Genomic DNA, 12,841 nt, shown 5'->3' with positions numbered 1-12,841 from the left:
GGCCGGGGGGGGCGATTTTGTTTTCTCTCATGACTCGATTGTGCGGAGCGCGGTTCGGTCTGTGTGTATGTGTGTGTAATAACGATGAACGCGCTATCTGCTTGTTGCTCGGTGTCAATTAAAGTGTGTACGTGTGTTGAGAATGGACGGAGAGTCTGCTGTGCTTGCTGAGTGTTAAATTGTGTGTGTGCGCTGCGGTGTGGAGTTGTTATCTTGATGGCGAAGTTAATTATTAACTCGGGAGCGTCGGGTATCTTGCGCTGTATTATCTCGTGGGTTACCTTGTGCGATGGGCTTAATTGAAAAATATATTTTTTTTTTTTTGGTGTATTGTGCTGCGAGGTGCTATGTGCGATGTGGTTGTTGCAAGAGAGAGAATATTTGTGTTGTTGCTGCAATGTTACGACTGGATTAATGGTGTGTTGGTTGCCTGCAGATCGGCTTGCTATTGTGCTTAAATGTGCGCGTGTGATCGCGATATGCTGACTGTATCTGCTGTTTACACCGTTCTGTACGGTTATGGGGTGCGATGCATTGATTGACTATTGGGGTTGGGATGTTATTAATTGTGCGTACCTGTTTGGAAATTGGTAACAAATTCGAGGGGGACCCTATTATTTGGTCGTATGGATGTTATGTATACGCGATTTTGTGTATATTATGGGTAATTGCGCTTTGTGAGAGAGAGAGCGCGCTTTGAGGGTGTGTGATGACGCCGTTGTGGGTGTCTCAAAGGTTAATGCTAATGGGACCGTAAATTGGCGCCAAGTGGCGTCGCGTATTCGGTTGATCGCATGCAGCCACGAGTTGCTTTGCGAGTTGGGTTGTGTAACCAATGTGGTTGGTAAAATATTGGTTAAAAATTCCCCGATATGACTGCTGCGCGCAGCAAGCTGGGGCTGTGCGTCTATCGTTGTTGGGATTGTTACAATAAGACAGGGGATGCATTTTGTGACCCCCAGCAAAGGGAAGCTGGGGTGCACGAATGGAGAAAACTGGCCACGTGTTCGCACGTTGGGCCGCCATTTTGCGCGCACGCGGGGTATGGCGACGATGCGCTTTGCGGAAAGGGCCGCCATTTTGAGTACGCGCGAGATATTGCGCGAACGCGCTGGGCGAAGGGGGCTGCCATTTTGAGCGCGCGGGAAAAACCTCGTGGGGCAAATATTCCATCTGTTATGCCTGCCATTGTTGATTGGGTGATGCACGAGTGGTGGTCACGTCGGCCTATGGCTGATGGCTGACCTGACAGCCCAGAGGCGAAACCTCCGTGGTATGTCTTAAACTAATGGGCCGTGTGCTCATATGGCTCGGGGAGTCATGGTTCAGTTGTGCGGTGGCAGACTGAACCTGGTGTGCCGGGGGCTCACGGGATTTGGGTTAGGGCGTTATTGTCTCTATAAGAGAACATTACCCCGTGGGGGGGGGTCGTTGATATCTGGCCTTGCCGAGGGATTGATCTTCCCTTGGCTATAAAGCGTCAGACTATAAGAGGCTGGTGTGTGTCCATCGCTGATGGGATAGTAAGGGAGGAGCATGGCCGAGTGCTGCTCATCCCCGAAATGGCACTAGCCGAGAGTATGGTAAATGGATGTTGCTGTGGGTTGACGACCACGGTGAGGGTTACGGCGAGTTAAACGTTACCGCTGGGGAGCGTGGCTCTCTCCACGCGAGGGTGTGCGATTAGGGGTTTTGTTGGTTTGTTGAGAGTGACTGTGGGTACATGCTGTGTACGTCTGAGGTCTGTGCTGGTCCTCAAGGGAGGACTGCTGGTGGGTGAGAGCAGAATATTTTTTTGTTGTTGTTGTCACGTGTAAATAATATTGTTGTTAAAATGTAAATACTGGGGCATCGGTCGCGGTTAATTTGGGTAATTATTGGGGTATTTTTTTTTTTAAGCGGGCCGGATTTACATCATCTCCACTACCCTGAGGCCGGGTGGCTGTCGTGTACGACATGCGGATGTGCGTTGTTGTGCTGTGCCTCAGGGGATTGGATTCTCCTTCTCGTCACAGATTCTTCAGCTCCCGTCGCACTGGGTGTTACCTGGTGTGCTAGCTGGATGAGGACTTGAAGGAGCAATTGAGCGCCGTTCGTCATTCTGCTCTACCACTTGCTCTTTGATGTTGGACTTGAGCCGAGCGGATGGAACAACAACATGGACACGCTTTGAGACACCACATTTCTGGGTTGTGCGCGTGTGCCATTTTTGGCGTGTTGGTGGCCGTTGTGTTGTGCTTTGTGCTATTATTATTCTTGTTGTTCTGTTCCGGTTCCTGATCCTTCCCCTTTTGTTACTTGTTGTTGTTGTTGTTATAAGGTCTATTGTGTCTGGGGGACTCCTGGTTGTGATGCCTTCGCCCGCATTATTTGGTTCTGTTTCAGCCGAGGACGGCTGGAATTTTCTCTACGGGGGAGGGTGGTGTAATGCGGGCGTAAAGGGCTTGGCGGATGTGACGTCATGTGGGGGAGGAGTCAGGGTCACGTGAGAGGGAGATAGTATAGCGGTGAGACAGGAAGAGATCGGGGCAGTCGGGCAAGGAAAGAATGGAGACTGGACGAGGGTGAGGCCACGGAGGGCGAAAGCTGGGAGCAGCGAGTGCAGCCGGAGAGGCTGCGTATGAGAGACAGCAGCGAGGCTGCTAGGGGCTACAGCAGCCAGCCTGGGGCTGCAGAGCAAGAGGGCTACGGGAGCGACAGCAGCCGGAGGGGCTGCGTGTGGGGGAACAGCAGCAAGGCTGCTAGAGGCTACGGGAGCGACACGAGGAGACCAGCAAAGAGGCTATTGGCGGCGACGGGTGTGGCAGCAGCGTCGGCGCCGAGCGGAGGGTCTGAGAGTGAGACAGCCGTGTGGGAAGAGAAGAATGAACCCGAATAAAGGACACCAGACCAGATACTGTGGTCGAGTCCATTTATTACATAAGTATAACCCGTAAAAACAAAGTTTTTCACTATAAATCCTTTATATACGTGGCAGCGAACTTAATATAAAGGATTTAAAAAGATATTCGCCTGTGGAGGACGCGGGGATCGATCCCGCGACCTTTGGCATGGGAAGCGAGGGCGCTACCAACTGCGCTACTCCGCCACGGCCTGTGGAGGGGTTACGCTCTGGGCTCCTATACTGTGACGTTCAGCCAAAGCGATGAATGAGTTCTATTTGAATATATGTAAAATAAAAAAAATTTGCCTAAAAAGTGTAAAATTTTGGGAATTTTTTTTCACGAACATTAATTGTCACTCACAACGAGTCTGTGTGGAAAATATCAGCTCGATTGGATCACGGGAAGTGGGTTAAAAAACGACCGAAAGATTTGCACGGTCGTAAGCAAGCAAGCAAGCACGCAAGCAAGCAAGCACGCAAGCAAGCACGCAAGCAAGCAAGCAAACTTAATATAAAGGATTTAATAAGTATAACCCGTAAAAACAAAGTTTTTCACTATAAATCCTTTATATGCGTGGCAGCGAACTTAATATAAAGGATTTAAAAATATATTCGCCTGCGGAGGACGCAGGGATCGATCCCGCGACCTTTGGCATGGGAAGCGAGGGCGCTACCAACTGCGCTACTCTGCCACGCCCTGTGGAGAGGTTACGCTCTGGGCTCTTATACTTTGACGTTCAGCCAAAGCGATGAATGAGTTCTATTTGAATATATGTAAAATATTTTTTTTTGCCTAAAAAGTGTAAAATTTTGGGAATTTTTTTTGACGAACATTAATTGTCTGGCACAACGAGTCTGTGTGGAAAATGTCAGCTCGATTGGATCACGGGAAGTGGGTTAAAAAACGAGCGAAAGATTTGCACGGTCCTAAGCAAGCAAGCAAGCACGCAAGCATTCTAGATTTGAAGCTTTCGTGACTGCAATGATTCGTATTCTTAGGTTTTTTCGGTAAAGTCACGTAGGTAAAACATTAAAATTAATGAAAGTAAAATAAAACAAAATAAAAAATAAAAATCACGACGTTTCGGAGGCAACACAAGTCTTCGTCATCAGGTGGGACCGTCACAGCCAGATTAGCTGCATCAAGTGGTGCAGCTAATCTGGCTGTGACGGTCCCACCTGATGACGGAGACTTGTGTTGCCTCCGAAACGTCGTGATTTTTATTTTTTTTATTTTTTATTTTTTTTTATTTTACCTTCATTAATTTTAATGTTTTACCTACGTGACTTTACCGAAAAAACCTAAGAATAAGCACGCAAGCAAGCAAGCAAGCACGCAAGCACGCAAGCAAGCAAGCAAGCGAACTTAATATAAAGGATTTAAAAATGGGCGGTAATCACAGGTAGGCGCACGATTGGCCGCGCGTTACACCGTGACCCGGGCTTTTGGAGTTCAGGGGGTTAAAGGGGGAACCGCGGGCCGTGCAAAGGAGACTCTTCTTCAACATCTTAGTCGCCAAGACCCCCCCCCCCCCTGCCATCCTGCTTTCTCAAGCCGCTCGCAGCATCTGTGCGATGCCAGCGAGTGCTGCTCTGAGGCAGTGATAGGCAACATTTTTTGTCCTCTTCCCTCAGACTCTCACAGCGTCCGTGCGACACCCTGAGTACAGCTACAAAGTACGTGGTAGGGCGTTTGCATATCTGGAGACTGAGGCAGCAGTAGGATAGGCTCTTCTCACAAAAATTTCCACCGCGGGTAGTGCGGGGTTTGCGTCGAGAATAAAAGTTAGCACAGAGCATAGGTGTGGTGTCGGTGACTTCTGTGTGGAGCGACTGCGTGGGGGAAAAAGCGGCGAGAGTGAACGCGGAGCCGCAGTGTGTGCACGCGTTAAGAGATAATCGCCTGCAGGTGCGAGCTCGTTCGCGCCCCCCTGTGTTAGCGATAGCTGTGGTGTGCACAGATGTGTGGTTTAACTCCGTGTGGCTACGAGCCGGCAGCACGAGTATGTCCCTCAGAGAGGCCGCTAGCGCGGGGGGCTCGATCTCTTGGTCGGCGGGGGCCGGGCGGGAGCCAAACGACGAGGTGGAGAACGGGCGGATGTCGCGCCCCACCTGCCTAGCGAGGGTGGTGGGGTGAACGTCACCATCGGGACCAACAATTGGTTGACATTTGATAGTTTTATATACATCAAAGTGGGCGATTATACTGCGAGGAGAGGATAGAAATTGCGCAGATTTCCCCAGCGAGTGAGATTCAGAAAGATGTACTAGTAGTGAGGATACATAAAGTGAAGGATGCTGTAGGGTTTCCATGGGCGGAGGAAATAATTCAGCAGAAACCTGAATTGACTCAAGGTCAAGAGACCGAATTAAAAATATTTTTTCTCGAATTTGATGACATTTTCAGTAAGGGCTCGTATGATGTGGACTGCACGGACTTGATGCAGCACCAAAATTGATATGGGGAATGCTCAACACGTGAGACAGAAATTGCAGGGGCTGGTTAAAAAGCTAGATGGCTCCATGGGGTTTTGTGTAGATTTCTGACGACTAAATAAAGGTTACGATAGTGGACACGTATCCCTTGTCGTTTATTGATGATTCGCTAGATCCATTAGCTTGAGTAAAATATTTTACGTGAGATCTGTCATCAGGATTTTGGCAGCTGCCCCTGGACGACGAATCCAAATAAAAAATGGCTTTTTGAACACAGCAGGGATTATTCCAATGTAATCTATTCCCAATGGGATATCTCACTGCGCTGGCGACCTTCCAAAGCCTAATGATGCTTGTACTGTCGGGCCTACTATAGGAGATGTTTGATTTATTTAGACGTCCTTATTTTTAGTATGCCGTTTGAGGAACACTTGGTGAGGTTACAACAAGTTTTCTTCAAAGTGCGAGCCGCTAAACTGAAACCATCTAAGTGTAATTTTGTACATATTTGGGTCATATTGTCAGCGGTAAAGGGGTTGCAACTAACCCTGACAAAAAAGTCTGCCGTCAAATATTGGCCAACACCGACTTCGGCACAGGAAGTGCGGCGATTCCTCGAATTTGTTTCCTATTATCAAAGGTTTGTATCCCGGTTCACTACAGCGGCGAAACCCTTGCATGCCCTGACACCAAAAAGGGTACAACTCCGGTGGGGGGAAAACGAATAATCGACATTTGACTGATGCTCCCCCACAAGCATATTCGGATGTCTCACTACTGTTCATCCTCGATACAGATGCTAGTGATGTCGGTATAGGTGCTGTCTTGACACAAATACAAGGGAAAGCAGAAGTGGTAATTGTGTAAGGGAGTCGCGTGCTTTCCACTGCTGAACAGCGCTATCGCATCACTCGTAAAGAACTGCTGGCAGTAATAAAATCTGTCAGGTTGTTTTGGCCCTACCTATGTGGCCGCCAGTTTACCGTGTGGACTGATCATGCGACATTACAATTGTCGCTAAGAATTGATCAACCTTTATGACAGATGGTGAGGTGCATCGAAAAACTCCAGGAATCCTCTTACGATGTCACACACAGGAAGGGCACCGGTCATTGTAATGCTGACGCGTTGTCAATGTGACCGTGTGAAGACCCATGTATGTGTGCTCCGGGAGTGGCACGGTGCAAACCGACCCTCCCTGACAGCAAAGCTGGAACATGATGTACCCCCCGTAGATCTTGATCTTGGATCCGATTGCAAAAATATGATGACCCACTAGCAGTCCTTCGCTGCACAAGCAGATGAACGTGCTCGAAATTATCAAGCAGGAATTACATTTATTAAATGGTGAGGGCTCTTGATGAGATAGGACGCTAAAATTCAGCGTCGTTTCCTCGTGGTACCAACACCTTTGCGACAAGAGTTACTATTAGAAGTGCAAGCTGAACAACGTGTGCACTTGTGCCACTGTTAAACATTGATCACGCTGCAATCTCGATATTTTTGGCCAAGAATGTCAAAGGATGTGCGCGAGTGGGTAAATCGTTGTCAAGTGTACAAAAATAAACCTATTCTCTGCAAACCTCCTGGCTACCATCAAAGGTTTGTACACGAAGCCATACAAATATACAAACACAGACATAATTTCAACCGTGATGATGGTTACAAACTGAGTAATCATTGGAAAGATGTGATTAACCATGCAAAAAAGATTTAACTACACTTATTTGGCCAATCTTATTTGACAGACAACTATTACAGGTTTACCATGTTCAGTTGTTTTCTCCTTGTCACAGGTTGAGTCACAAACCGTACCTCTCCATAACAAAGGCTCACCCTCTTAAGCCTCACCTTACCATATGAATAAAAAGTGTGCTGTACTTGCCGCTTCCCCCCCCCTCTCCAACCATTATATAAACGGAGTGGTAGCTCCTGCAATCTCTCATTTACTTGATACAGCTGTCGTGGCTGTGACGGTTCCACCTGAAGACGGAAGCTTGTGTTGCCTCCGAAACGTGATTTTTATTTTATTTTACTTTTATTAATTTTAATTTTTACCTACGTGACTTTACCGAAAAAACCTAAGAATATATATAAACTATTTTTGGCCTAATTATTCTTAATATAAATTTTGGGAAAAAGGGGCATAAATACAACATTCCTCACCATACTCTCAACCAGCTCCACGTAGTTTTCGACCTTGTGATTGCAGAAGAAGCCACGAACCACTGCGATGATGCTGTTCCAAGCTGCTTTCTCCTTACTAGTGAGCTTCTTGGGGAATTAATTGCACTCCAGGATCTTCTTTATCTGTGGTCCAATGAAGACACTGGCTTTGACCTTTGCCTCAGACAGCTTAGGGAAGAAGTCTTGAAGGTACTTAAAGGCTGCCGACTCCTTATCTACAGCTCTAACAAATTGTTTCATAAGGCCAAATTTGATGTGCAGTGGTGGCATCAGCACCTTCCAGGGGTCCACCAGTGGCTTCCACTTGACGTTGTTCCCCCCCACAGAGAGCTGAATTAGGGCACAAAAAGTTGACTCCCACTGATGCCCCAAGACCGATCCTTCGGGATGGCCTTTTGATGTGGTGGGATGAAGGGCTGCAACGTCGTCGAATTGTGGTTCCCACCACCCTTCGGGGCAGATTGACATGGGTGGTGCACGAGGAGAAATTGTTACATCTTGGGGTGCGGAAGACGTTGTTAATGTTGCAGCATGACTTTTATTGGCCAGGAATGTCGAGCAACGTGTACCACTTGATTAAGGGTTGTACGGATTGCGAACACCGGAAACTTCTGCTGAGGAAGTCCCAGCCTCCACTTCAGGCCATCTCAGTGTCAAGGATTAACGAGTTCATATTCTTAGTTCTTTCGGTAAAGTCACGTAGGTAAAAAATGAAATCAAAATTAATAAAATAAATTAAAAATCACGACGTTTTGGAGGCAACACAAGTCTCCGTCATGAGGTGGGACCGTCACAGCCAGATTTGATGCAGCAAATCTGGCTGTGCCTCCGAAACGTCGTGATTTTTATTTTATTTTATTAATTTTGATTTCATTTTTTACCTACGTGACTTTACCGAAAGAACTAAGAATATGAATCCTTGCAGTCACGAAAGCTTCAAATCTAGGATTAACGATTTGCTCGCGCTCAACATTCTGGGACCCTTTCTGACCACGCAGAGGGGGAATAAAGTTCTCCTGGTTGAGGTGGAATTTTTTTTTTCTCGTTGGCTGATGGCCTGGCCGTTGCTCGACCAGTCGGCGGCTTCCATTGCCAAAGCGTTTTTGAACGGTCATGTAATGGACAAAGGGGCCCCCGAGTACCTTCTCATTGTTCAGGGGCAGAATTTTTAATCGAAGCTGCTACGCAAAGTTTGTGATGCACTGGGCACTAGTAAAATGAGGACGGCACCATACCATCCCCAAACGGACGATATGGTGGAATGCCTGCATAGAACCCTGATATCCATGCTCTGCCAGGTGGTCAGTGTGGCTCAAACCGATTGGGATCTGCATGTTCCGGAAGTCCTGGCAGCATAGAGGATGGCTCCCCATGCTTCCACTGGATTTTCGCCATTTTTCTTCATGTATGCGAGACAAAATGAACCCTCCATGGAGTTTCAATGGGGTCTGTCAGAGATGATCTTGCCTACGCGCTGAAGTGCATTTCGGCGCTGAAGTGCATTTCGGCACTTCAGCGTCGTGCCTTGGAAGTCGCTCACTAGATATGCATGTGTGCAATTTGTAATCATATTCTTTATATATTTGTATTTATTTACGTGTATTGACTTTCTTCCCTTTTCCATATTTTTTTCATTCCTATCCTTTTTATTTGCAATGTTTTGTAACTTGCTGACCTGCCCCGACTGGACATCTATGAAATAGCGCTTCATGGCTCATTGGATTCCTCCTGCAATTTAAATACAGATTCTGATTCTATAGATGAAATGAACACACGAACAGTAATGATTTTCAGCATTGACCTTTTGCGAGTGAATACTTTCAACAGACTGATTCACTACAAGCAAACTCTGGTGGACTGCCAGATGTTAAAGGAACCTCTGTGAAGATATAGATCATAGATTAAAGTAACGTTGCATCATACGTGAATCAAAATAGCCATGAGCTTCGGAGAATATTAATTAAAAAATATTTTCTCACCCCATCGGCACTCAACATCACCCCCATACAATGTGGGGGACAAGAACCGCACAGAACCGGTTCAACCGTGAGAAGGGGAGAGGTTTCAGCCTCTCGACACAGCAGCAGCGTTCTGCAATGCGAGGGTCTCTGAGTGGTCAGCGCCGTACAACTCCACAGTACGTGAAGTAACCAGGAACGGACGCGTCTGAGAGGAGATGGAGCGATGAACTCATCCCGTGTGCAGGTACTGGGAGGATTCTCGCATCGCAGATCCGTGAGAGATGGTGACGGCTTTGGGAAGCCTTCATCCAGCAGTTGATCGCTCATGGCTGATGATGGTTAATGTTACGTTTTATGTTCACAGTACGACACGCGTTGGAGTGGCTTGGGGTCAGCACATGTTATTTATTTGTATAGAAGCACATTTCAAGTGGTTGAATAAAGGATGTGTGCATATGTAATACGACAATACCTTCTCCACAGAAGTGGAATGCGTGTAGTGGTAGAGCAGTGGAGAAGGTGTAGTGGTACAGCAGTAGAGAAGGTGTAGTGGTACAGCAGTAGAGAAGGTGTAGTGGTACAGCAGTGGAGAAGGTGTAGTGGTACAGCAGTAGAGAATGTATAGTGGTACAGCAGTAGAGAAGGTGTAGTGGTACAGCAGTAGAGAAGGTGTAGTGGTACAGCAGTGGAGAAGGTGTAGTGGTACAGCAGTAGAGAAGGTATAGTGGTACAGCAGTGTAGAAGGTGTAGTGGTACAGCAGTGGAGAAGGTGTAGTGGTACAGCAGTGGAGAAGGTGTAGTGGTACAGCAGTAGAGAAGGTGTAGTGGTACAGCAGTGGAGAAGGTGTAGTGGTACAGCAGTAGAGAAGGTGGAGTGGTACAGCAGTGGAGAAGGTGTAGTGGTACAGCAGTGGAAAAGGTGTAGTGGTACAGCAGTAGAGAAGGTGGAGTGGTACAGCAGTAGAGAAGGTGGAGTGGTACAGCAGTGGAGAAGGTGTAGTGGTACAGCAGTAGAGAAGGTGGAGTGGTACAGCAGTGGAGAAGGTGTAGTGGTATTGCAGTGGAGAAGGTGCAGTGGTACAGCAGTAGAGAATGTGTAGTGGTACAGCAGTAGAGAAGGTGTAGTGGTACAGCAGTAGAGTGGGTGAATGGTACAGCAGTGGAGTGGGTGCAGTTGTACAGCAGTGGAGAATGTGTAGATATGAAGAGGATTATGTACTGTGTGTATTAAGGATATACATGTGCCATCCTTTTTGTCAGTCCACTGCTCTATGCGGACTTCCTCACACCGTGTGCGCTGTGGGGAGTAATGTGACCTTACTTCACCGCGACGTCAGTAAGGGGGTTGTTAATTCGGAGAGAGTAGACACGGGGGAATATAATTACGGGACAGCAATGGATATTTGTACTTAGTTCAGAACAAAATGGTTCACCTTGTTTCACCTTGTTCTGGCCATGTGTGGAAATGGCAGGGAAGTGGTGAGACAAGTTTCGTTTCACCCTGATAAACAAATACCTACACAGACAGGAATATACCACGCACACACGCAAACACAAATGCTTGCACGCACCTGTACGTACACACAAATTACAAAGATCCCCTGTATAGCCTCACATATTGTTGGGGCAAGTGCTATTAGTGCGTACTATGAATTGATGCTGTGGCCGAGACGATGCTTGGCCGTCTTTGTATCCCCAATTATGATGTTTACACAGACCCGATAATTATTTAAGGCTGAGTCGTTCAAAGGGTGTCCGAGTACGAGTCAGATATTAATCACTCCTGTTGGCAGTGAGTAGGAATCAAACTCGGGTTGCTAAATTTTCAGTGAAGTGCTGTCGTGGGTATACGCTTATAACAAAACAAGATTTAGTGCCAATAAAGATTACACTTTCATTGTCTCAATAATATTGTACTTTAATAGCAATGACAGTGATAGTTGATTAGTTAATGGTTGTTTCAGTTTGCATATATATTATTTTGTTATGGAAAGTTGGAACCGTGGATAGACAATTTAATTAAGAGCTATGTAACAATTATAACCTTGTAGGAAGTTCTGGAGGGTGGTTCATAATGTCCCAGAGACCCTTACTCCAGAGCACTTCATTAGATTGATGGCCAAGCTGGGGAGGCCCAATTACATTTACGAGGTTCGCAACTCAAGGCCAACCACACATAAACTACTCTTGTCTCCCAAAAATGAGCGTGGGTTGATGGCCAAGCAGTTGAGGCCTGGTTTTAACTGCAAGCTCTCGATTGTCTCGCAAGCGAGAGATGAGATACATCCGATAATAAATATTGTTTATTATTATTACACACTGGTTCATTCAAACTGATTATAGCAGTGGGCTACGTAAGAGGAGAAACAGCAGAAGGGGAGGGGAGGAGGATGAGATTCGGTGCTCCGGAGCCCAGAGAGCGCCCAGAAGGCCCAGAGAGCCGGGGACAGCCCTGCTGCTCGCGTTAGCCGAGTAGCGAGCGCCACCCCCGTGCTTGCGAAGCTGCGCTCGATAGAAGTCGCGCATTGCACGAGAACGGCTGAAGCGCCGAGTAACCACTCAGAGGTGTAGTGGTACAGCAGTAGAAAAGGTGTAGTGGTACAGCAGTAGAGAAGGTGTAGTGGTACAGCATTAGAGAAGGTGAAGTGGTACAGCAGTAGAGAAGGTGTAGTGGTACAGCATTAGAGAAGGTGAAGTGGTACAGCAGTAGAGAAGGTGTAGTGGTACAGCAGTGGAGAAGGTGTATTGGTACAGCAGTAGAGAAGGTGGAGTGGTACAGCAGTGGAGAAGGTGTAGTGGTATTGCAGTGGAGAAGGTGCAGTGGTACAGCAGTAGAGAATGTGTAGTGGTACAGCAGTCTGCTCGTGATCTGCTCAGACTCTTCACCTATCTACACCTCATACCATGTTAGGTTGAATTGAGAACAAACGGAACTGTTCCAGTCTATAGCTTGGATAATATTTCATGCACACTCGGTTTTGGAAAGTAGTTTTTTGCCACCGCAAGCGTTTTGCTAACAATTCCCTGAAACCTTAGATAAGTAAAGTATTATATCCAGTGGCGGCTTGTCAATAGAGGGCGCTGGGGCGCCGCCCCCATCAAGATTCAAGAAATATACATATACAAAATTTATATAAAAATACATAAATAAAATATTTTTTTCATACGATGTGCCGGCTGGTAGTATGAAAAGCATCAGCATTTAATAAAAACTGGCTTTAATCGGTCAACTATTTTCTATGTTTTTCAATGTGTTTCATGCGGGACGCCGGACAAATAGATGTCTATGTGAGACTTCAAATTTTCGGACAGCATGTGACCTGAAGCTGGTCTCTAATTGGTTTCTTAAAGATTCTCCTCAGGGCGCAAGTCG

This window comes from Lampetra fluviatilis, chromosome 75 (assembly GCF_964198595.1).
Source record: "Lampetra fluviatilis chromosome 75, kcLamFluv1.1, whole genome shotgun sequence".
Taxonomy (NCBI): Eukaryota; Metazoa; Chordata; class Hyperoartia; order Petromyzontiformes; family Petromyzontidae; genus Lampetra; species Lampetra fluviatilis.
This window is presented reverse-complemented; position numbering follows the sequence as displayed.